The following is a 24,178-nucleotide window of genomic DNA, read 5'->3' as shown; positions in this document are numbered from 1 at the left end:
TCGGGAGGAAATTAAACGCAGAATAAATATGGGAATTGCATGTTATTATTCGCTTGAGAAACTTTTGTCATCCAGTCTGCTGTCAAAAAATCTGAAAGTTAGAATTTATAAAACAGTTATATTACCGGTCGTTCTGTATGGTTGTGAAACTTGGACTTTCAATTTGAGAGAGGAACAGAGACTACGGGTGTTTGAGAATTAGGTTCTTAGGAAAATATTTTGGGCTAACTGGGATGAAGTTACAGGAGAATGGAGAAAGTTACAAAACGCAGAACTGCACGCATTGTATACTTCAACTAACATAATTAGGAACATTAAATCCAGACGTTTGAGATGGGCAGGGCATGTAGCACGTATGCATATAGAGTGTTAGTTGGGAGACCGGAGGAAAAAAGACCTTTGGGGAGGCCGAGACGTAAGTGGGAGGATAATATTAAAATGGATTTGAGGGAAGTGGGATATGATGATAGAGAGTGGATTAATCTTGCACAGGATAGAGACCTATGGCGGGCTTATGTGAGGTCGGCAATGAACCTTCGGATTCCTTAAAAGCCACTTGTAAGTAAGTAAGTAATGATAATAATAATAATAATAATAATAATAATAATAATAATAATAATAATAATAATAATAATAATACTTTATTGTCAGAACAAAGATACATTATGTAACGCTACTGAAATACGCCAGAAGGATGAATGACTCGTTATTAGATTTTCTATCGATATGGACAAAAGTCACGATTCTACTCGCAATAGTTACCGAATAAGAGGGTGTTAAATATATTAAAAAAGAAAAAAAAACATTTTTTTCTGAGAATAATATTGACTTTTATCAATAAGGTATTACACAATTTTTGTCAAATAAATCATGAGCTATTCGCTCTGAAAATATGCAGGGTTATTTCACATCCACCTTCTATATGCCAGTAATACAGTGCGATCCGTTTGGTTATGTACAAAATAAAAACACCTTAAAATTTTACTACTGATATATTATTTTAATGTACCGAAGTACATATGATATTTCCATGCAGATATTCTGTGTCATCATACGATGAAAGGGTAATGGAAAGGAGAAAAAATTCTCTCCGGCACCGGTATTTGAACCCGTGTTTTCAGCTCTACGTGCTGATGCTTTATCCACTAAGCCACACCGGATACCTATCCCGGTGTCGGACAGAATCGTCTCAGTTTAAGTTCCAACTCTTGGGTTCCCTCTAATGGCCTCTCTCTGCACTACGTCATAGATGTCTATGAACGTAGGACTGAAGTCCACACATGTGCTGAGGTGCACTCGTTATGAGTGACTAGTTGGCAGGGATCCGACGGAATAAGCTCCGTCTTAAATCACGAAGTGATTTACGCATAACATATATATATATATATATATATATATATTATTTTAATGTACCGAAGTACACTTAGCGGCAAAAAGAATGGGCCGGCCGACAATTTCTAAGTTCCAGAGACATAACATTGACCATGCTCGTCTCGTCAAAGCCGTAGTTCACTAGATAAAACTTAATTAAACCATTTAAATTTGCTGTATTTTGTTTAAGAATCTAAAATATGTAATAAAATCGAATGGCGGGTTAATTCTAGATACACGAAGGCCCTTGAAGAGTGAAATAATAATAAAATTGATAAATGCAAAATCAACCGGAGCGAATATGAACAGGAAAACCACGTATTATGCCGAAATAATATTAACAGTCATAGTAGCGTAAGTCGTTACGGCACTGGTGTGTTGAACACGTTGATAGTAGTAGCTCAAGGTTCGAATCTCCCCCAATCTTCTTTTTCTTATTACTAGACTTCGTTGAATTGCCACACGCAGCATGCAATCAGGTTGCCGATGTACGGTAGTATAGAGGAGGTGAGCGACCGCCCAGTCTCGTAGTAGCAGCAGTTCATGTTAAGAGTTGTAACCGGTCCAAATAGATAGAGCAGCTACAGCTAATGTATACCTATGTAAGCACTTGTTTTTGCATTACTGTGGTTGGAATAGTCAAAGTTTAACATTTGTTCAGTGCAGACAAGAATTCAATCAAACATACTACAATGAGAGTGTTGCTGTTCCAAACAATTACTCCTGGAATAACCTTACCCCCGCAGCCAGTCTTGACCCGTTGGGGAACGTGGTTGAATTCTGTTAATTATTATGCAGAACAGTACGGAAAAATAATGGAGGTAATTCATGCATTGGATAGCACAGACAGTTCCGCTGTTGCAGCTGTAAAGTCATTGCTTTCTGAACAGCTATTGAAAGATATTCTGTCATTGATTCTAATTTTAAAATCGTGTCCAAAAGCATCATCCTGTTAGAATCGTCTAAACTTCAAACTCTCAGAAGCCCTTCATATAGTGGATTAAAAGTATCACAAACCATTATCCAAAATAACAATTCACTAATTTCAGAAAAAGTGAAATATAAGTTGAGATACATTATTGCTAAAAATTCTGCCTATTCACAACTTCGTATTATAAATGATGTACTATCAGGTCACGACAAGACGTCTGAAGTTGGTGTACTAAAAAGTAGTGACTTTCCGTTCTTCAAATATGCACGTATTACATCGTATGATGTTGAACGTACATTTTCCCAATCTAAAAACTGTTTAAGTGACCATCGGAGGAGGTTACTTTGCAGTCGCTCAAAGTGTACATAACTCTTTACTGTAATGTACATTTTCAAGGATTATGTATCTTACATTAAATTTTAAGAGTTAATAGGCCTATATCTCACTATAAAATAATTGTGTATTTACATGTTTAGACATTTGCTACTTCAATGATCATTCATTATATTTCTTGAATGCAGGATACAGGTTTTATTGTAACCGCAGTATACTGCTCAGTGTTTACATCAGAGACACGCCCCCTTCTCATACAGTCTATACCGCGTGCACAGTAAACCTTGCGAATCTCGTGGCAATTCCACGAAGTCTACTTATTACAATTTGCCATCATATGTGTCTCGCAAAGCTATAATTATGTGGCGATATCTCTTAGAATATGCCCAAACTCTAATAAATAATAAACCTCCCTCTCTCTTTCAAGCAATACTGGTATCTGTTAATACAACGGAAAACGATATCCAGAAGGAACACTTTTCTTCCAGCAGGATAATCATCCAATACACACCGCCAACCGGATTCAACTATGGTTTATGAGGAGGCGTGATGTCGACCCAGTCGACTGGCCTCCAAATTCACCAGATATGAATCCGATTCAAAATTTGTGGGCTGCAGTCAAAAGGATCCTACGCTCTAATTGGGCAGAACAACCACCCGTTCGACACCTGAGGAATTGTGGGACAGAGTTCTGAATGCGTGGGAGGAGATGGCCAAGAATTTAGACCTGTTCCATGATGTTGTGGACTCCATGCCGCGCAGAATGAGGGCAGTTGTTGACGCAGGTGGTTTGTGGACAAGATACTAGTCCCCACCACAGGCCTTGTTTTATTAATATATTAAAAATTGTTTGTTTTTGTTAATTTAATTATTTATTTGTGTTTGATATGCGTCCCGTTATTTTAAGGATGTGAAACAAGTATTTTTGTTTATACAGGCCAGATCTCGCCTATTAATAGCCCACAGGTGATGGACAATCATATTTTTACAAGGCAGACATAACGAAGTTTGTTAACAAATGTCATTTCACATTTAAACTAATAAATTAAGTAAAAGTTAAAAAAAAAAATAATAATAAATTTACCGCACCGGGAGACGAACTCACTACCTCCGGTACGGATGTCAGACTTCTTACCACTGGGCCATACACTGCTCGTAAGGTTTACTACATTACAGACGGATGACTTTCAATGAAGAGACACCACAGCAATGCCTTGCAGTGCGTTACGTTTACACGAGTGAACCGCGCGATACAACTTAGCATTTCTATCGACCAAGAGTCGGCCCATTCTTTTTGCCTCTAAGTGTACATATCATATTTCCATGCAGATATTCTGCGTCATCATACGATGAAAGAGTAATGGAACGGAGAAAATTAAAATAATATATATGATATGCGTAAATCACTTCGTGATTTAAGACGGAGCTTATTCCGTCGGATCCCGGCCAACTAGTCACTCATAACGAATGCACCTTGGCACATGTGTGGACTTCAGTCCTACGTTCAAAGACAGCTATGACGTAGTGCAGAGGGCGGCTACTAGAGTGAATCCAAGAGTTGGAACTTAAACTGAGACGATTCTGTCCGACACCGGGATGGGTATCCGGTGTGGCTTAGTGGATAAAGCATCAGCACGTAGAGCTGAAGACCCGGGTTCAAATCCCGGTGCCGGAGAGAATTTTTCTCCGTTCCATTACTCTTTCATCGTTTTACTACTGAACTTTATTTGTTCAAACTTTGTGCATACAACTCTGAAAGATGGGAGATTCCTCAGAGCTCAACATGACCCCCATTGCGCATCCTGCACAACTCATAACGGTGATGCAATTCAGCCCATGTCCGTTGTATCATAAAAGGTGTGATTTGTTGAAAAGCTTCAGCAATTTTTACTCTCAGATCATCAATGTTCCTGGGTTTCTGTGAATAGACAATGTCTTTAACAAAACCCCACACGAAGAAGTCAGGAGGGGTTAGACCTGGGGAGTTTGGGGGCCAAGCCAAGAGATAACTGCTTCTCGTACTGGGTTTCACCTGCGACCTCCTGCTTATTTTTTAACACAGAATTTGTTTTTACAAATGTTCGATATCACAACATTATGGAATCGTATTTAGGTACATTACGCACACCATACTGACGTCGAAATTCCCTTTAACACTCTCAAATTTAGCATACCAAAGAACGCATTGTGCCCGCTGTTGATTTGTAGTAGCCATTTTAATCATCTACGATTTTCATTTCTCCTTTCAGATTACCCTATGCATTGTTGATTGTCATATATGGAAACTACCATCTTTTAATCAAATATAACCGGGAAAGTTTCCTACTATCATAATAGCTTTATAATAATAAATTAGTTTATGCTCGACCATGCCGAAATGTAGTAATTATACACCTGGTAGCAGCCCTTTATTGGACCTTATTAAAGTACACCTATTCATTAAAGTTCAGGTGTTCCACCAATCAGAAAACACCATTGTAGCAATATGAAAGCGCAAGTATCGATTATTCTCGGATATGCAATCGAAATACAACTTGCGAAACGTCACGGAGGCTGGAAATCCAACATTGTCGCAGAAGGTTATGTTCTATTACTATAATAATTAGCGTTAATTGTAAATAATACTTAAATAAATTCAATTTGTCATATCGTTTTTCGATGTCTAAATCAATTTCAAGGTTATATCAAGATTAATGTTTATTTTACTCTCTAGATTATATCAAGGTTAATGACATTTGTTCCTCGGAAAAAAATCAATACTTTCGCGTCTGCGCACATCTCACAATTTACGAGATATTGCACAAGGTCAGTTCCGCTCCCCAGTCAGATAAGAATAACATGAATACTTATGAATAATTTCGAGTTAGAAGTCGTATGAAACTTGCCTATAATGGTAATTAAGACGCTCGTAGGAAAATTATGAAACTCGCTTGCGCTCGTTTCATAAACATACTCGCGTCTTAATTACTACCATTATAGGCTCGTTGCATAATGTAATAATTATCCATACCCAAACGAATCAAACTGTAGGGTATGTTCATGAAAATAAATTTGTAATATTGAAAGAAACGGGAAGAATTCTGGGAGAAAATGTGATTCTTTGAACTCTTCTACTACAAATATCAATCTGGTCAGCACTGGTAATGAAACCAAATTCCCGGAATGACATATCAACATTCTAGCACTGAGCTAAAGGAAAGCTAATCCAATCCTCTTTTAAAAGCGAGCGGCGTTGGAAACGAACCAAGTTGCTTCAGTAGCTCTACACATACCTTACTATGTAGCAGTTTACTAACACTGCAGATTTCAGTTGAAACGAAATTTATACAAGGAATGAATCCTTTGAATGTGCACCAGCAGAACTTTCTGTCTTTTGTATTATATGACACATAAATTTGCCATTTTCATTCATTTTAATACGTTTTTCTCCTGCTTCTGACTACCAACTTTATCTTATTTTGTTCACCTTCTCACTCCATTCGCAACATGTTTTGTTATGACGTAGATTTTTTTCATTTCCGGTTCACGGATTGTCTTTCTCTTTCGATATTCCTTCAATATGTTACATAGGATATTTTTCCATTCTATTATAAAAGAGTTTGCTACAATCTATTCATAACTTCCATGTCGATGAATCGAACTGTTTGCCGAAGAGGAAAATACACTAATATCAATATAATGTACGTATAAGAATTTTATTTTATTTTCTCTGTCTAGTGTATTCAAAACGTGTGTATGTGTAGAGTGTATAGATATCTTTCATTGTGTGTATTCTTCCTTGTGATGCCATTATAATAGAATAGGCTCGTGGGAGAGTTTGCCAATTCCAGTAACGGCCCTGAATGGATTCAACAGTTTTGCATCAAGCCACATAAACTGTTCGCTATGTACCCTTCTACTGGATGCTAGGAAAAGTTATGCACCAAAATCTTCATTCATTCTTGGTCATTGAAAGAAAACAAAATAATATAATTTTATTTATTAAAAGGTCTTTCCTCTCGATGTCTCACAATTTAATTCTTCATTTCATTTACGATAGATTTCAATTGTTCAGCTTAACTAAATACAATATAAATTAATTGAACTAATACTTCAATACTCCTAAGTCTTGAACGTGACTTGATGGTACACTTAAAAATATTACTTCGTTTTTTGCTAAATTTATTTACCTTAAAATAATATTTATTACTCTCTTCACACTCTTATTCATTTCTTTCTATTATGTTCAGGGTACTAGAGAGAACTTATTATTGTAATGTTTTGACATGAAACGTTTCATTGACGTCACTCGTAGTACTATGGGAAAAAAGTATAAGATGAACTTCGTACCTCATGGTTTCCCACGCTTTCACTCTTGTTACTTTTTGTGTTTAAGGGGTTAGGTACAGCTTACAGGAGTAAAATTTTTGGAAATATTCAACATTTTTTTCCTCCATTACTGTGTCTTGTGCAATGATGAAAATTGGTATGTGTAAAACACTGTCCTCCTGCTATATGAAAAAAAAAATATTTTTACTATAAAAAAAAATATATTTTTTTTTTAAATTCAAAATGGTGGCAGTTCACTGTACAGTGATGAAGCGTTTTCCTCATAACTCAAACTTGTTAAATTTTCATGTTCTCTCTCTTTTATTTTATTGCTCAAACTCATGTTTACATTATCATTCTCTTTCAACTACTATCGGTGATTCAGGAGAAGACGAGAGCGGACTGAGGAGGAAGGGATGTGAACAGATAACGTACGACAATACGTCCAATATTTGTATTGCAGTAAGCGGAAACATTAGGTCTCCTTCTGTTCAACTTAGCTTTAATTTCCATACGCATTGTTACTCATGTTTCCTGCACGAGTAATAACCTGGCTACTGGGATGCTTATCTGAGCGATGTTTATAATAATCAGCAGCGATAGTCAAGAAGATCACATTCTTTCTGCTCGTCTTCTCCTGAGTAACGGACAGTACATTCCTTAATAAATAGTATATATATATATATATATATATAGGGGAGAGTCGGGTAGTATCAGACATCGGTTAGTATCGGACAGTGCGTTTCTTTCATCTACCACCATATGGTAGTGCCTGAATGACATGGTTACGTTTTTCTATGCGACATCACAGAAAGGTAACCATGTCAATCAGGTACTATCATCGTGTGGTAGATGAAAGAAACTCACTGTCCGATATTACCCGATGTCCGATACTACCCGACTCTCCCCTATATATATATATTTTTTTTTTGAGTTAGAAGAAAATACTGATATTTGACCATTTTTTAAAATGAATTTATTTTTTATCAGACAATCTATCAAAGGTAGAGGAGTGATCTTGCGTCATATTGTAGATATGACATGCATAAATAGCCTAAACACAAAAACATTTCATCGCAGAATGTTGGATAGTTTTTGAGTTATGTGAGAAACGCTTCATCACTGCACAGTGAACTGAATTTTGAAATAAAAAAAAAATGTGAATAATTTTTTTTTATCTAAAAATATTTTTTCCATATAGCAGGACAGTGTTTTACACATACTAATTTTCATTATTGTACAAGATACAATAAATAAGGAAAAAAAATGAATATTTTCAAAATTTTACTGCTCTAAGCTGTACCTAACCCCTTAATATACCTCGAATCCACTGCTATTGAGTAACTCTTATCATGCCTGATCGTGAAACGAGCGGGCTCGGTTCAAATCCTGATTGGGACAAGTTACTTACATAGTTCAGGTCTTTTGCGGTGTTTTCCCTCAACCCATTAAGAACAAATGCTGGGTAATTTTCGGCTCATTTCGTTGGCATTAACACCTTCATATCATTCGGACACTAAATAACTTTTGCTGTTAATAAAGCGTCGTAAAATAACAAAACTGATGTGCCTCGAAGTTTTCCACACACTAGTAATGTGAACATTAATTATATGGACTATGTAACTTTTCCTGAAAGTATGGCCGACTCTTGGTGATGGAAAGTCTATGGTCTATAGCGCGATTCACAAGACAACATACTTTATCAGTATTTTGAAACTGCAACTGCGTGCGTTGAGACAAAAAGGTGGGCAAAATGACTCTCTATCTCGTATCGATGGCTCATACGGTTAGTATTCAAATGTTGTTGTTATTGTCATTCAAAATCAATTCCTTAATGCTAGTGATTAAAAATATTTTAAGTTTCATTTATATTTTTGAAAAGAAAGTCGGCTCATATTCATTGACAGTGTAAGTTATAAATTATAGTAATTGATCTTCTAAACATATTTTAAAAATAAAACCATAAATTAAACATTTTCTACATTTTATTTACAGTTCGGAAAGGAATAAAAACAAAAGTAAAACAAATCATCTCTGGTCAGTTTACTTCATTCTTTATAAACAAAATAAAAATCAAATTGTTTCTTTCATTTAGTTACCTATCTATCTATTTGCTAACTGTATGGTTTTGAGACTTATCAAAGAAAACTAGTTTCACATTTAATAAGGATAAATAAATAAATATATATATATATAATTCATTCATAGTGTTCTACACAAGGGCAGGTCTTTCAGTGAAAACTCAGCATTCTCCAGTCTTTCCTATTTTCTGCCTTTCTCTTATACTCTGCATATGAACCATAATATCTTCATGTCGTCTATCATCTGATATCTTCTTCTGCACCGAACTCTTCTCCGTTTCACCATTCCTTCCAGTGCATCCTTCAGAAGGTAGTTTTTTCTCAACCAGTGACTCAGTCAATTCCTTTTCCTATTCCTGATCAGTTCCAACATCATTCTTTCTTCACCCATTCTTTCCAATACAGCTTCATTTTTTTATTCTGTCTGTCCACTTCACACGTTCCATCCTTCTCTATATCCACATTTCAAATACTTCTAGTCTCTTCTCTTCACTTCGTCGTAATGTTAATTTTTCTGCCCCATACAATGCCATACTCCACACAAAGAACTTTACTAGTTCGTTCCTTAGTTCTTTTTCCAGAAGAAGCTCTAATAAAAGCTTCCTTTGCCATTGCTATTCTCCTTTTGACTTCTTAGCAGAAGCTCATGTTACTGCTTATAGTGCATCCAAAGTATTTGAAGCTGTCCATTTGCTCTACTGCCGCATTTAGAATTCGTAAGTTTATCTTCTTTACTTTTCTTCCTATGACCATGGTCTTCGTCTTGTTGGCATTTATCATCATCACATACTGCTCACAGCTGTTATATAGCTCCAGTAGCAAACCCCTTAGTATCACCTCTTCTTTTAATAACAACGCCATATCATCAAAAAATCTTATGTACTTTAGTCTCCTTCTTCCTATTATCACTCTTTCCATGTTCTGGAAACAGTTCTTCTCTTAATCCTCCAAGTAGGTGTTGAACAGGGTAGGTGATAAATGGCAACCTTGACGTACTCCTCTCCCTATATATATATATATATAGCTCGCCTGTATTGGCTCTCCAAGCAAGTACACTTGAGCCATCCCTGTCGAGGGAGTTCTGATCCCATCACAGAAGGTCTGCGCCCAACATGGGACATCATGGCTAGCATTCATTCATTCATTCATTCATTCATTAAAGTAAGGGTGTAATTGTCTGCCTTATTTGAACTATTGTATCATTGAAGCGTAGTGAGTCAGTGAAGTTATGGTTTTACAGTGCAGTGAATAGTTTCGATCAGTGAAAATTTATAGTGTCAATGAAATGTGTTCTATAGTGTCAGTGAAACGTGTTGTGTAGTGTCAGTGAAATGTGTTCTAAAGCGTCAGTGAAATGTATCATAATGCCAGTTAAGTGAGTGAGATGAGAGTAAAGTTAAAGATTATTACCAGTAGAAATGTGAAACTTATGTAGGGCCTCTACATATGTAGGTTGTAATGTAAAATTAGGGTCACTTAAAATGAGGTTATTTTGTGTATTATTAATTGTAGTTATTGTGTATAATTGTATGGTGTATTATAGTTGTATTATGTATATTGTTGTATTGTGTATCTAATTGTATTATGTCTAGTTGTATTGTGCATAATTGTGTTGTGTATTTTAATTATATTGTGTATTGCTTATATTGTGTGTACCACTGCCACTGAGTGCTTGCCCATTTGCAGTGTAAAAAAATACACACATATATTATGTATATATATATATATATATATATATATATATATTCATTTTATTGCTAGTAAGTTTGAAATGAATAAAATGCAATACAATGAAAGATAAACTAGCCCACTCCTGAATGAGTAAGACTCGTGCTCAGGAGAGGATTCCAATACAGACAAAAATAAAATTAAAATTAAGAGTGAATACAGATTAAAAAGTGTTTAATATGTTTAACCCCAGACTATAAATCAAATGCATATTTTTTATTATTTTTATTTTTTTTATTAATTTTGACAGGATTCGTGGTTAAAATAATATTAGAATAAAATTTGTTTGACTATTACACTCTTACTATGTCATATTACTTTTGACCAATAAAACGGTACGAAAGGACGTATTTCAACCAATCATGGCTGCTTATCGCACAATTTTATCGCGTCCCTAGCATTTGTTTAACTTTATCGCGTCCCTAGCATTTGTTTAATTTTATCGCGTCCGTAGCATTTATTTCTTTGTTTGGCAACATTTGAAACTGCCCTGGTCTGGACGTCAAAAAAAAATATATATATATATATATAATTACAAATCACTCCAGTCGATGCACAGCAGTTTCAAATATGACTCGCATTGGCATTCAAGAACAAGAATTAATAAAAATCACTGATCATACCTATGCATCTTCTGAAATCCGATTTACAAATAAATGAAGAGCACCATTCGGAAATCCTGAATAAGTTGAATACACCATGTAGGCCTAAATCAACGAGTTCCACTTCTATTACGCACACGTCCAATATAACATCAATTGAACCACCAACCACATTCAAATTTGAAAATTGTACATTCAATAATTATTCCTTTTAAAATTATTTATGTTTATTTGTTATGTCATCGTCGTTAATTAAAACTTTTCTAACACTTATGTATATTAGTTAGGTTATGTTATAGCTTCTGCTATATGATATTATGGATAGTCACGTATCAGAGATTGTTTAATATTAAGATTTATTGAAAATCATCTGTCAAGTGACGTTGATTACTGGGATTCGGATAATTGAAGTGGAATGCAACTGTAGTGGTTTTAATAAAAATGAAACTGAATCAACAAAGCCTTCTTGACTAGTAACATTGCCATCGTATGCTATAGATCGAGAACTTCTCGACGAGAAGGCATTGCTAGTAATCATTACAGTGTCTGTATAAAGACACTACTGCCATCTAGCTTGCATCTAGCGTAATATTTGTAATGTTGAGATGGTACAATAATACATTTGAAGACAGTTGTATTTTCGTAAGTCAATTAATATTTTATTGTATTGGAGTACTTCGTTACTTCTAATCTTTGTATAGTTCCTTCTAATCGTGTAATAGTCAATTAAATCCCACTCGAGTTTTGATTTTCTCTAGATAAATCAAAACGTCTAGTGAGATTACTGATGATAATCTGGGACCTTGACTCATGTTATGATAAAAAGCTGCATTGGTTTTACATTTGCATTCAGACAAACGCAGGGAATTCATATTTTTAGTTCTATATTTATGTATATATTTTTCAAAGTTATTAAGATTTCTGTGAAAATATTTTAATAAAATAAAATAATAAATTTGCTTAATGTTGAAAACTTTGAAATGTTTAAACAATAATTCAGTTGGGTAATCTTTCTGCTTTTTTAAACAAGTTTTCAATACTTTTTTCTGTAGTAAATTAACGGATATAGATTGGATTTATAAGTTCCATATACTGTATTACGACACATTATCGTTTCTCTTGCAGGTTTACAAGTGTGTCTCGAAATTAGTTCCGAAAAAAAAAACCAAGTAGAGTGAATTTAAATAATTCAGATACGCGTGTTCTCGTGTTTATGTGCTCTGTGTCTCCTATAATGAACGTGTCTTGTATCTGGTATACTAAATATTGCAACACTCCGATCTTTCTTTGGATAACTGTACATTTATGAATATCAAATGAAATTGACTATAGAAAGCAGTCCTACATTAATAATTCGTATTTTATCACTTAAATTAAAATATAAATTTTTTACGCAATCGTAGAGATTTCCTCAGATTCTCTGTCGGTTCTTTTAGTTTTTATGTTTTTTTTTCTCTCCTTCCTTAATTCTTTATTTTCTTATATTTTCATCTACTGTATCTCTCGTTTCTCTCTTTCGTCTATCAGCATTTATCCGTTCCTTTTTCTATTCATCACCTTTTCTTTTAATTTTTTCCTTACTTCCTTTTAACTCTCCTAAAATGTTTGTAATTTGCTACTTACATTAAAAAAATATTTATTATACACGTGTCATAAGACAATTGATGAGAATTGGTATCGCCAATGTTTTTTATGGTTTTAACTGTAATTTGTTTTTGAAGAGGAGGGGTTTTGAAATAGTTATTATGCAATTAATGGAAAGCTTCTATTATTAGGGCTCGACCGTATTTTTAAATACCCAGATATTTGCCGAGATATTAAATTACATGGGAGCGTTAATACTGCACATCTCATTAGTCGCATACAATATTTTTTCCCCAGGATCATTTAATAATGATTATTTTTCAAATATTAATTTATAATAATTATTTTTGAATAGAAATTACGTTATTCAGTGCAGTCTAGGTCTTGGAATTCATAAATCATACCAAGTCACTGATTGCCATGGCAACCTGATCAAGTTTATAATTGATATTGGCCTAGCTGAAAGTTAAAAAAAATGTATTAATTCTGTTCTTGAAATATTCATTGGTTTCTTTTCATGGACAAAACACTTCGCAACAAAGATTAATAATGCCCACAGATACGAAGGTTTATAAGCTTTACGAACTACCCAAAAGAAGCTAGAAAAACTTCGCATTTATAATATTAGACCTACATATTCTCTTACTACTGGAAATTTATCCTTGGAAGAGGTGGAAAAATTCAAATATTTGTAGCAACAGTAACATATATAAATGACACTCGGGAGAAAATTAAACGCAGAATAAATATGGGAAATGCGTGTTATTATTCGGTTGAGAAGCTTTTGTCATCTAGTTTTCTGTCAAAAATATCTGAAAATTAGAATTTATAAAACAGTTGTATTACCTGTTGTTCTGTGTGGTTGTGAAACTTGGACTCTCACTTTGAGAGAGGAACAGAGATTAAGGATGTTTGAGAATAAAGTTCTTAGGAAAATATTTGGGGCTAAGAGGGATGAAGTTACAGGAGAACGGAGAAAGTTACACAAAGCAGAACTACACGCATTGGATTTTCCACCTGACAATTACTTACTTACTTACAAATGGCTTTTAAGGAACCCGAAGGTTCATTACCGCCCTCACATAAGCCCGCCATCGGTCTCTCTCCTGTGCAAGATTAATCCAGTTTCTATCATCATATCCCACCTCCCTCAAATCCATTTTAATATTATCCTCCCATCTACGTCTCGGCCTCCCCAAAGGTCTTTTTCCCTCCGGTCTCCCAACTAACACTCTATATGCATTTCTGAATTCGCCCATACGTGCTACATGTCCTGCCATTCTCAAACATCTGGATTTTATGTTCCTAATTATGTCAGGTGAAGAATACAATGCGTGCAGTTCTGCGTTGTGTAACTTTCTCCATTCTCCTGTAACTTCATCCCGCTTAGCCCCAAACATTTTCCTAAGCATCTTATTCTCAAACACCCTTAACCTATGTTCCTCTCTCAGAGTGAGAGTCCAAGTTTCACAACCATACAGAACAACCGGTAATATAACTGTTTTATAAATTCTAACTTTCAGATTTTTTGACAGCAGACTAGATGATAAAAGCTTCTCAACCGAATAATAACACGCATTTCCCATATTTATTCTGCGTTAAATTTCCTCTCGAGTGTCATTTATATTTGTTACTGTTGCTCCAAGATATTTGAATTTTTCCACCACTTCGAAGGATAAATCTCCAATTTTTATATTTCCATTTCGTACAATATTCTGGTCACGAGACATAATCATATACTTTGTCTTTTCGGGATTTACTTCCAAACCGATCGCTTTACTTGCTTCCAGTAAAATTCCCGTGTTTTCCCTAATCGTTTGTGGATTTTCTCCTAACATATTCACGTCATCCGCATAGACAAGAAGCTGATGTAACCCGTTCAATTCCAAACCCTGCCTGTTATCCTGAACTTTCCTAATGGCATATTCTAGAGCGAAGTTAAAAAGTAAAGGTGATAGTGCATCTCCCTGCTTTAGCCCGCAGTGAATTGGAAAAGCATCAGATAGAAACTGACCTATACGGACTCTGCTGTATGTTTCACTGAAACACATTTTAATTAATCGAACTAGTTTCTTGGGAATACCAAATTCAATAAGAATATCATATAATACTTCCCTCTTAACCGAGTCATATGCCTTTTTTAAATCTATGAATAACTGATGTACTGTACCCTCATACTCCCATTTTTTCTCCATTATCTGTCGAATACAAAAAATCTGATCAATAGTCGATCTATTACGCCTAAAACCGCACTGATGATCGCCAATAATTTCATCTACGTACGGAGCTAATCTTCTCAAAAGAATATTGGACAAAATTTTGTACAACGTCAACAAAAGTGATATTCCTCGAAAGTTACTACAGTTGGTTTTGTCCCCCTTCTTAAAAATAGGTACATTTATGGACTCCTTCCATTGTTCTGGTACAATTTCCTTTTCCCAAATAGCAACTACAAGTTTATAAATTTCGCTATATAATGCACTTCCACCCTCTTGTATTAATTCTGCTGGAATTTGATGGATACCTGGAGACTTGTACTTTTTCAGATTATCTATCGCAATTTCGACTTCTGAAAGCGTGGGTTCGGTTATAAATGGTTCAGCAGTTTGTATTTCAATTTCGTCCCGATCATTTCTATTTGGCCTATGTACATTTAGTAGTTGAGCAAAATAGTTTTTCCATCTGTTTAGGACTGATGGAGAGTCTGCAAGCAAGTCACCATTCTCATCCTTGATCACGTTTACCCTTGCCTGATATCCGTTCTTAAATTCCTTTATACCCTTACCACCTGACATAATTAGAAACATTAAATCGAGACGTTTGAGATGGGCAGGGCATGTAGCATGTATGGGCGAATCCAGAAATGCATATAGAGTGTTAGTTACGAGGCCGGAGGGAAAAAGACCTCTGGGGAAGTCGAGACGTAGATGGGAGGATAATATTAAAATGGATTTGAGGGAGGTGGGATATGGTGATAGAGAGTGGATTAATCTTGCACATGATAGGGAGCGATGATGGGCTTATGTGAGGGCGGCAATGAACGTGCGGGTTCCTTAAAAGCCATTTGTAAGTAAGTACATAGTCTCTTCCTTTCGCACACTTCAGGAAACGCTCATACTCGAATTCATACTCTTTGACTTTCAATTTTCCTGGCAGAAGGAATGAAATAATATTTTGTGCGAGATCGTGCGTATTTGCTTGTTTTCCGCACAGAACCAATACGCGGTAAGCGTGAAATACCACATTCAGTATTCCCAACGTAACACACATAACAATTTCCCTCTTCTTACCGCTTAAGCGCGACATTCATTTTACTGCTTTAGGCTTTGAACATATTATTTTTAGAGACGTTTAACATAGTAATAATTATAAATTGGAAACTTACCACTGCAATTTCACCTAAATTGCAATGTTAATTATTGTTTTTAAATATTTGCAAAAATTAAGTAAAGTCTACTACTCCACGAAACTTATTGCATTCCTGATACAAGTAACATTAAGGAAGCCGTGAAAAAATCAACAAGATTCCAGATTCCGATGTTATTACTGCAATATGTTATATAAATAATATTGTTAAAATATTAAAACGAAAAATAAACCATTACATAACCTTACCGTTTGTTTTAAGTTCGCATTTATAGACTGGGAAAAAAAGACAGACGTATATCACGGCCTGCTGGAGTATAGTAAACACAGAAAACTTTTTATAGCAACAATGTTGAAGAAAGTTAATTGGTTTTCCGAAGTTGCCGTCATTAAACAGAAACCAACATGGAGATTTCATTGCAACTAATTATAAATTCGTCTTTCAGGTATGTAATAAACGATCTTCGCACAAAATAATGTACGATACAAGAGCGGTACCGGTATGTTTGTTTTCATGTTCTCGGAAATTAAAAAAACTCAACTACGTTTCGCTTTTTCAATCTTCTCCTCGAACATGAAAACTTCAATATACCGTTCTTGTAACGTATATTACTATTAACCTGTTTCTTCAATATCAGAAGAAAGGATAGGCTTCTTAACATGTAGTGGCCCATAATATAATAAGCGTTGTGTCTCAACAATTTTTCATAATTCGTTTTAGCAATGTCCAAATTACACTGTTCCCAGTCTCTCCATTCATTCATTCATTCATTCATTCATTCATTCATTCATTCATTCATTCATTCATTCATTCATTCATTTATTTTATTCCATAGATCTTACATGAGCAATGAAGCTTTAAGATGTGGAACAAGTTAAAATTTTTCAATATTGCAATTACAATTTTTACAAATTTTTATAGTTTTACAATTTAGTAATTTTCTACAATTTTTACATTTTTTTGCAATTTTTTACAATATTTTGGCGAGATGTAGTGAGATGAAGTGAGGTCCCAGGATTCGCCAAAATATTACCCGGCATTTGCCTTTGGCTTTGGGAAAACCTCGGAAAAACCCAACCAGGTAATCAAATCAAAGGGGGGTAATCTAATCAAAGGGATTGATGCCAAGGACTCGCCATAGACCATCCGGCTTCAGTCCCACGGCTGTGGAAAACTTATGAGACAGTTACAAAATATTTTGAGGAAAGTGTTTCAAATGAAAGTGGATATTTAAGAACTTATGATAACCAAATAAAATTCAGCTTCTTTGTCAAACATCATCAACTAATGATGGAACTTTTCCTTTTCAGGTGTGATACATATGAAGAAGGACCGTTATTTCCAGACCTTTCGTCAAATGGTGAGTGTAAGTCATTATGGAAAGTTTATAGTAGCATGATTTAGTTGTCAATTCTATCACTAGTTTCTAGTGTCGAGTAAATAACATTAGGTCGGACTGTGGTTGTCAGTGACTGTAAACGTCACATTACGGAGTAAGGGAATAATCCGAAATATTCCTGCAAACACATTAAACAAATTGTTTTTTCATTTCTGATGCTATCATATTTCAGCGACCTTCTGTTTGAGATTAGGGTAACGATTATATAATAATTTAGATGCAATTCCATAAACATATTTTTAAGTGATAATTAATTACAGCGACGTAGATGAGATACTTTGACTTCAATTTACTGCAGTTAGGTTATGAATAAAATATCGCATATTGATTAGTGGTGTGTGTTGTAGCCTGAACAAACTCATCAATCAGTCTGCCACTATTAACACCGCAAGAGATATTAAAACAGAAGCCTAGAAAGTTTCTGTGTTGCTATTTCAGTATGCATAACATATTAACTTCATGAGCACGTTTTATTTTAAATAGGAAAGATAAATTTACCATTTACATGTTTTGACCTGTTTTGGGTGGATGAAATTAGAGATTGCATATACTTTCTTATTCTGGATAATTTGTAACAAGTTATTGCTGTTACAATTGTGCATAATTTAATTATAATTTTGTAAAAATATTTAACTGATTTTGTATTGGGCCATAAATCCCCAATTAAAGAGTATAACTTCAATAATGAATAAAAATTTAATCATTTAAAAACTCGCAGTTCAATTCCATAAAATACCCATATGGTTTATGCAGGTTTGAAGGGGTATATGTGCAAATATTTTTATATTTGTTTAGTTTTTCCATAAATATGTCGAGGATTTTACGGTATGTTTTATGACTGGGAGTACTATGAAACGCCTGTCATTTTAGGCCACACGCACGTCTCTCTATATCATTGTTATACTTCAGCATAAACAGTTGAAGGTGAAATTCGAACGTATTATAGTGCAAAATAAATCATGAATGTAATCCGATGTGCTAATGTATAAAGATGATTGTGTTTGGATACACGATACATTATTTGATAATCTGTTACACCATAAAGACTTTATTTTAACTTTTGTGTTCATGTATAGACTCTCAATGTTTTCGATTAACATTTTAGGAATGTTATTTTCTTTTAATATTTACAAACGTTTTTGTCTCTTTACGTTGTCGTATGCCTTTTCATTATCTATAAATATCAAATTTACCGGTAAATTAAATTCTCGCTCCTTTTCTATGATTTGTCTTAAGGTAAAAACTGGGTCTATACATCCTCTTCCTTTCCTCAAAGCATTTTACCTTTCATGTAAATGTTGCTCTGCATACTTATTTAACTTATTTTTTAATATATGAGCATACATCCAACTAAACATTCCTGAAAATTTTAGCTTTTCAGATTAAATAAAAACTGGGAAAATGTTCCTTTTGTGTGAAAAAAAAACTCAACTTACAGAAAATGAGAGTTAAAATAAGAGGTATACGTATAATACGCCCTACCCCCAGAAAAAATAAGAAATTAACATGCATATAATTTTAGTATAATCATGTGACTTACAGTTTATTTTAAAGAGAAGCAATCAAAGAATAAATAGGAAACATTAAAACAAATCATAATTTTCTGCCCAATTTCCGTAAAATTTTGGAAAATGAGCGTTGAAATTAAAGCTTGCATTCTCTTTCTGAGAAAACTGAGAAATGAAAATAGATACAATTTAGTATACATCTTGATTACACAACTTTGAACACTATATCACTTTGGAAAACGTATTATATGTCTTTCACTTGTTAAATTTTATGTTAACTTGTGAACATGTTTCGGCCTGCTATTGGCCATCATTAGAACTGGTTGTTGCTGGTCTTGGCGCCTTTTGTTTTGTTTCCTATGGGGGTGTGTTTGTGTAGTGTAATGTGGAGTCAAAGATTGTGTGCGTTCTGAAATTGAGTTGTGTGTTGAGAATTTCATTTGGCTGTGTTTTTGTGTGTTTGTATGTTTCGTATTGTTCTAGTGTGTTTAGTTTCTGGCTTTTTGGTTGGATGTGTAGAAAAAATCTCAACACACATACTACACAAACAAACAAATACAACCACACAAGCATATGCAAACTCAAATTTAACACCTGCAACAACTTATACATAGGCCAGACAGGCAGATCATTTCAAACACGTTACAAAGAGCACATCACAGTCATAACAAAATTATAAAACACTTCCACATATGCAGGACACATCACAAATGCTAACCACATATACAGAGACATCAACACAGACATGGAAATTCTACACATCCAACCGAAAAGCCAGAAACTAAACACACTAGAACAAAACGAAATATACAAACACAAATCCAAATGAAATTTGTGCGAGATCGTGCGTATTTGCTTGGTTTCCGCACAAAAACAATCCGCGGAAAGTCTAAAATTCCACATTCAGTATTCCCAACCTAACACACATAACAACTTCCCTCTTCTTACTGCTTAAGTGACATATTGATTTTATTGCTTTAGGCTTTTAACATATTATTTTTAGAGACGTTCTTATAAATTGGAAACTTACCACTGCAATTTCACCTAAATTGCACTGTTAATTATTGTTTTTAAATATTTGCAAAAATTAAGTAAACTCTACAACTCCACTAAAGTTACTGCATTCGTGATGCAAGTAACATTAAGGAAGCCGTGAAGATTCCAGACTCATCATAGACTGGGGAAAAAAAGACAGACGTATATCACGGCCTGCTGGAGTATAGTAAACACAGAAAACATTTTAAAGCAACAATGTTGAAGATAGATATTTTTGTTTTGCAAATTTGCCGTCATTGAACAGAAACCAAGATGGAGATTTCATTGCAACTAATTAGAAATTCCTCTTTCTGGTATGTAATAAACGAACTTCGCACAAAATAATGTATGATACACGAGCGGTATGTTTTCTTTCAATTCTCGGAAATTAAAAAAAGCTCAACTACGTTTCGCTTTTTCAAACTTTTCCTCGAACATGAAAACTTCAACATACCGCTCTTGTAAGGCATATTATTATTTCAACACACAACTCAATTTCAGAACACACACACTCTTTGACGCCACATTACACCACACAAACACAATCCCAAAGGAAACAAAACAAAAGGCGCCAAGACCAGCAACAACCAGTTCTGAAGATGGCCAATAGCGGCCGAAACATGTTAACAAGCTAACATAAAATTTAACACGTGAAAGACATGTAATACGTTTTCCAAAATTTAATATAGTCCTATATGATATACCATAAAAATTTCCTAAGCTCTTATTCATGCTACGAATTTATACTAATTCATGACAAAAATAATGAAATATATATTAAAAAATATCTTGCTAAACTTTGTTTCAAGCTATGAAATAATAATTCCAATAGAAACTAATAGGCCTGCAATATTCCTTCGTTAAAATGAACGTAGCGCTTCATTCACGTGCTAGATGTGTTCCAAGTAAAAATGAATGCTAATGGAAGCATCTACCCCAGTGTCTAACACAATCACGTGAGCAGTTGAGTAGTGTAACACTATAATTTAGTTCGTACCCCTTGCTGTGTACGTAATTGTGACGTTGATAGATGGGAGGGTGATGAGTGCCAAATGGGTTAAGATAAGGGTTGAAGGTATAGCGCCTTCGTTAAAGATAACATAATTTAAGTAGAGGAGGAAAACGCTTACTTCGTCTTGTGGTAAGAGGTGTTTCAATTTCATTGAAGAATTAAAGCACATACTTCAGTGTATTAATAAGATTTATACTAAGATTAAATTTTAGAAGCTTTCACTGAAATGTAATAACAATATTTGATTTATACACGGCATGTATGCATTCTAATGAGTCCAAGCATAGTCGGAGTATCGTTTGAAAGGATTTTATTTTCCTTTTATAGTTTTACATTGGGAAGGTATTATGTATCTGTAAAACGTTTTGGAACATTTTCGTAAAAATAATTTTCCAGCATTCCAGGAATGTATTCATTCATTCATTCATTCATTCATTCATTCATTCATTCATTCATTCATTCATTCATTCATTCAACTATCTGTTTATATATTTACTTATTTCGACGTGTCAGTTCAAAAAGGAAAACAGCTCAAACTTTAAAGTTTTGACAAAACTGATATTTAAAGTTTAATGTTGCTGTGAAAAACCCGAGAATGATTAAAATTACTCAAAATTCTGATAATGATGTTTTATATATATTATAAGTTCCAAATTGGAGTGATGTAATTGGATTTTTCACACCAACATAAAACTTTAAAATGTAATATTCTCTAAACTTTAAATGTCCAATTATTTTCTCTTTGAAGTGGTCCGTTGATTTATGTATTTATTTCTTTTTTGAATACTTAATACATTTTACAGAGGAAAGGGTTCGTCCAAAGGGCTGGATTCGGGAGGAGTACCTAAAACTCTCTTTGCGTTTCCGCGTTGAATAGCAATGCCTAAGCGTTGATGCAAATAAGTAGTGCAACGGCGATCACCTATAATGGAGATCAAAATTTGGCCGAATTTGAGATACCAAAAGTTTAGCGTTGTGGCTCCAAGGACCGAAGGTCTCCACAGAAAAGGGGGTAAAGATATAATTGTCTAAAATATGAGCATATTTATTGACTTTTTTCTTAACGGCTAATTCAGCAACAGATGCTGCGCGTCTGGAGGTATTCGGCAAGTGAGCTGGAAGTAGAGTGTCAACACATGTGGAGTCCCAAATTTAAGGTCTTCCTCTAGACCAGCGGCGACCAAAACTAGTATCGTGATTACATCGTGTAATCAAAGACATTCATACTGGTAAGGAGAGTTTCCCTACATTGCTCTCTGTCTTGCTCACGTACTGAAAGTAAGCAGTGTCGGTACCATGTCGCTCTACAAATCCTCTGTCTCTAGTAGTAACAGGAGATTTCGTACAGAATGGGAAGAGGAATTTATTCGCTGTTCTGTCGGAGAAAATTTAATGTGTTGCTTTGCTCAACGCTTCAATTAGTAAGCTTAGTAGTATATAGAAGTGACATTACAGAGCTTTACGCTGAATACACAAACATAACAGGTATTATTATTATTATTATTATTATTATTATTATTATTATTATTTATCAGCAAGTGTTACCATAATTTTTATATACGTGCCTGAATATATAGGCCTACATCTTCCTTTGAATGTTAAAATAAATACTATGCTATATCTTTATTTTAATTTATTTTTTAATATTTTGATGACTGTTATCAGTTATTTACTACTTATTGATTTAATAATAATAATAATAATAATAATAATAATAATAATAATAATAATAATATAGAGAAAATGATTGAATATTACGTGCTAGTGTTGTAATAAAACGAGCTATTAAACTCTAAGAACTGAAATCACCCTTAAGTCATCGTGATGAAGAGAAAGATGACATACATAAATGTAAGGAAGCCAGCTATATAGTGGCGAACGAAATAGCTCGTTCTCTTAAGCCTTCCAACGAAGGAGAGTTTTATGAAAGCGTAATGGTTAAGGTGACTGAAATAATTTGTCCAATGAAAGTTCTTAATTAATTTTGAAAATCTGCGCATTTCTCGATTAAATATCCAGAAGAGAAATCAGGAAATTTCTGATTGTGTTCATTGAGGAATATTTAAAACAAGCAAGAAAATTTTTATATATTTTCTATTGATTCTTCATGACAGTAGTGACATTATTGATACAGCAAAGCTTACGATTTTTATTCGCGGGGTTGATGATGAACTCAATATTAGTGTACGAATCACCACTGGTTTTAGTTTTCATGCCATGTACCTCTCTCCCGTCTCCTTAATTCTTAGTCTCTCTCTCTCTTTCTCTCTCTCTCTCTCTCTCGCGTGTATTCACTGCCGTTCGAGTTTTGGTCACCGCTGCTCCAGACCATGGAATTAAGGTGAGACCATCGGGTCGTTTACCATCCGCGCGACTAATACCTGGTGGTTCAAAAAGAGACGGGATGCCGCAAGAAGTCAGAAATATTTTAATGATATCATTGAGTGATGTATGTCTGGGAATGCGACCCTTATTTATTTATTTACTTATCTATTTATTTATCTATTTATTTATTTACTCATTCATTCACTTACTCAATTCTTTATTCATTCATTCATTCGTTCATTCATTCATTCATTCTTTCATTCTTTTATTCATTCATCCATTTTTTCATTTATTTATTTATTTACTTACTTAATTACTTATTTATTTATTTACTTACTTAATTATTTATTTATTTATTCACTTATTTATTTATTTACTTATTTATTTATCTACTCATTCATTTACTTATTCATTTACTTACTCAATTCTTTATTTATTTATTTATTTATTTATTCATTCATTCATTCATTCATTCATTCATTTATTTATTTACTTACTTATTTATTTATTTACTTACTTAATTACTTATTTATTTATTTACTTATTTTTGTTTATTTATTTACTTATTTATATTTATTCATTTATTCATTCATT

The sequence above is a fragment of the Periplaneta americana genome, chromosome 7, assembly GCF_040183065.1.
Source record: "Periplaneta americana isolate PAMFEO1 chromosome 7, P.americana_PAMFEO1_priV1, whole genome shotgun sequence".
Lineage (NCBI taxonomy): Eukaryota > Metazoa > Arthropoda > Insecta > Blattodea > Blattidae > Periplaneta > Periplaneta americana.
This window is presented reverse-complemented; position numbering follows the sequence as displayed.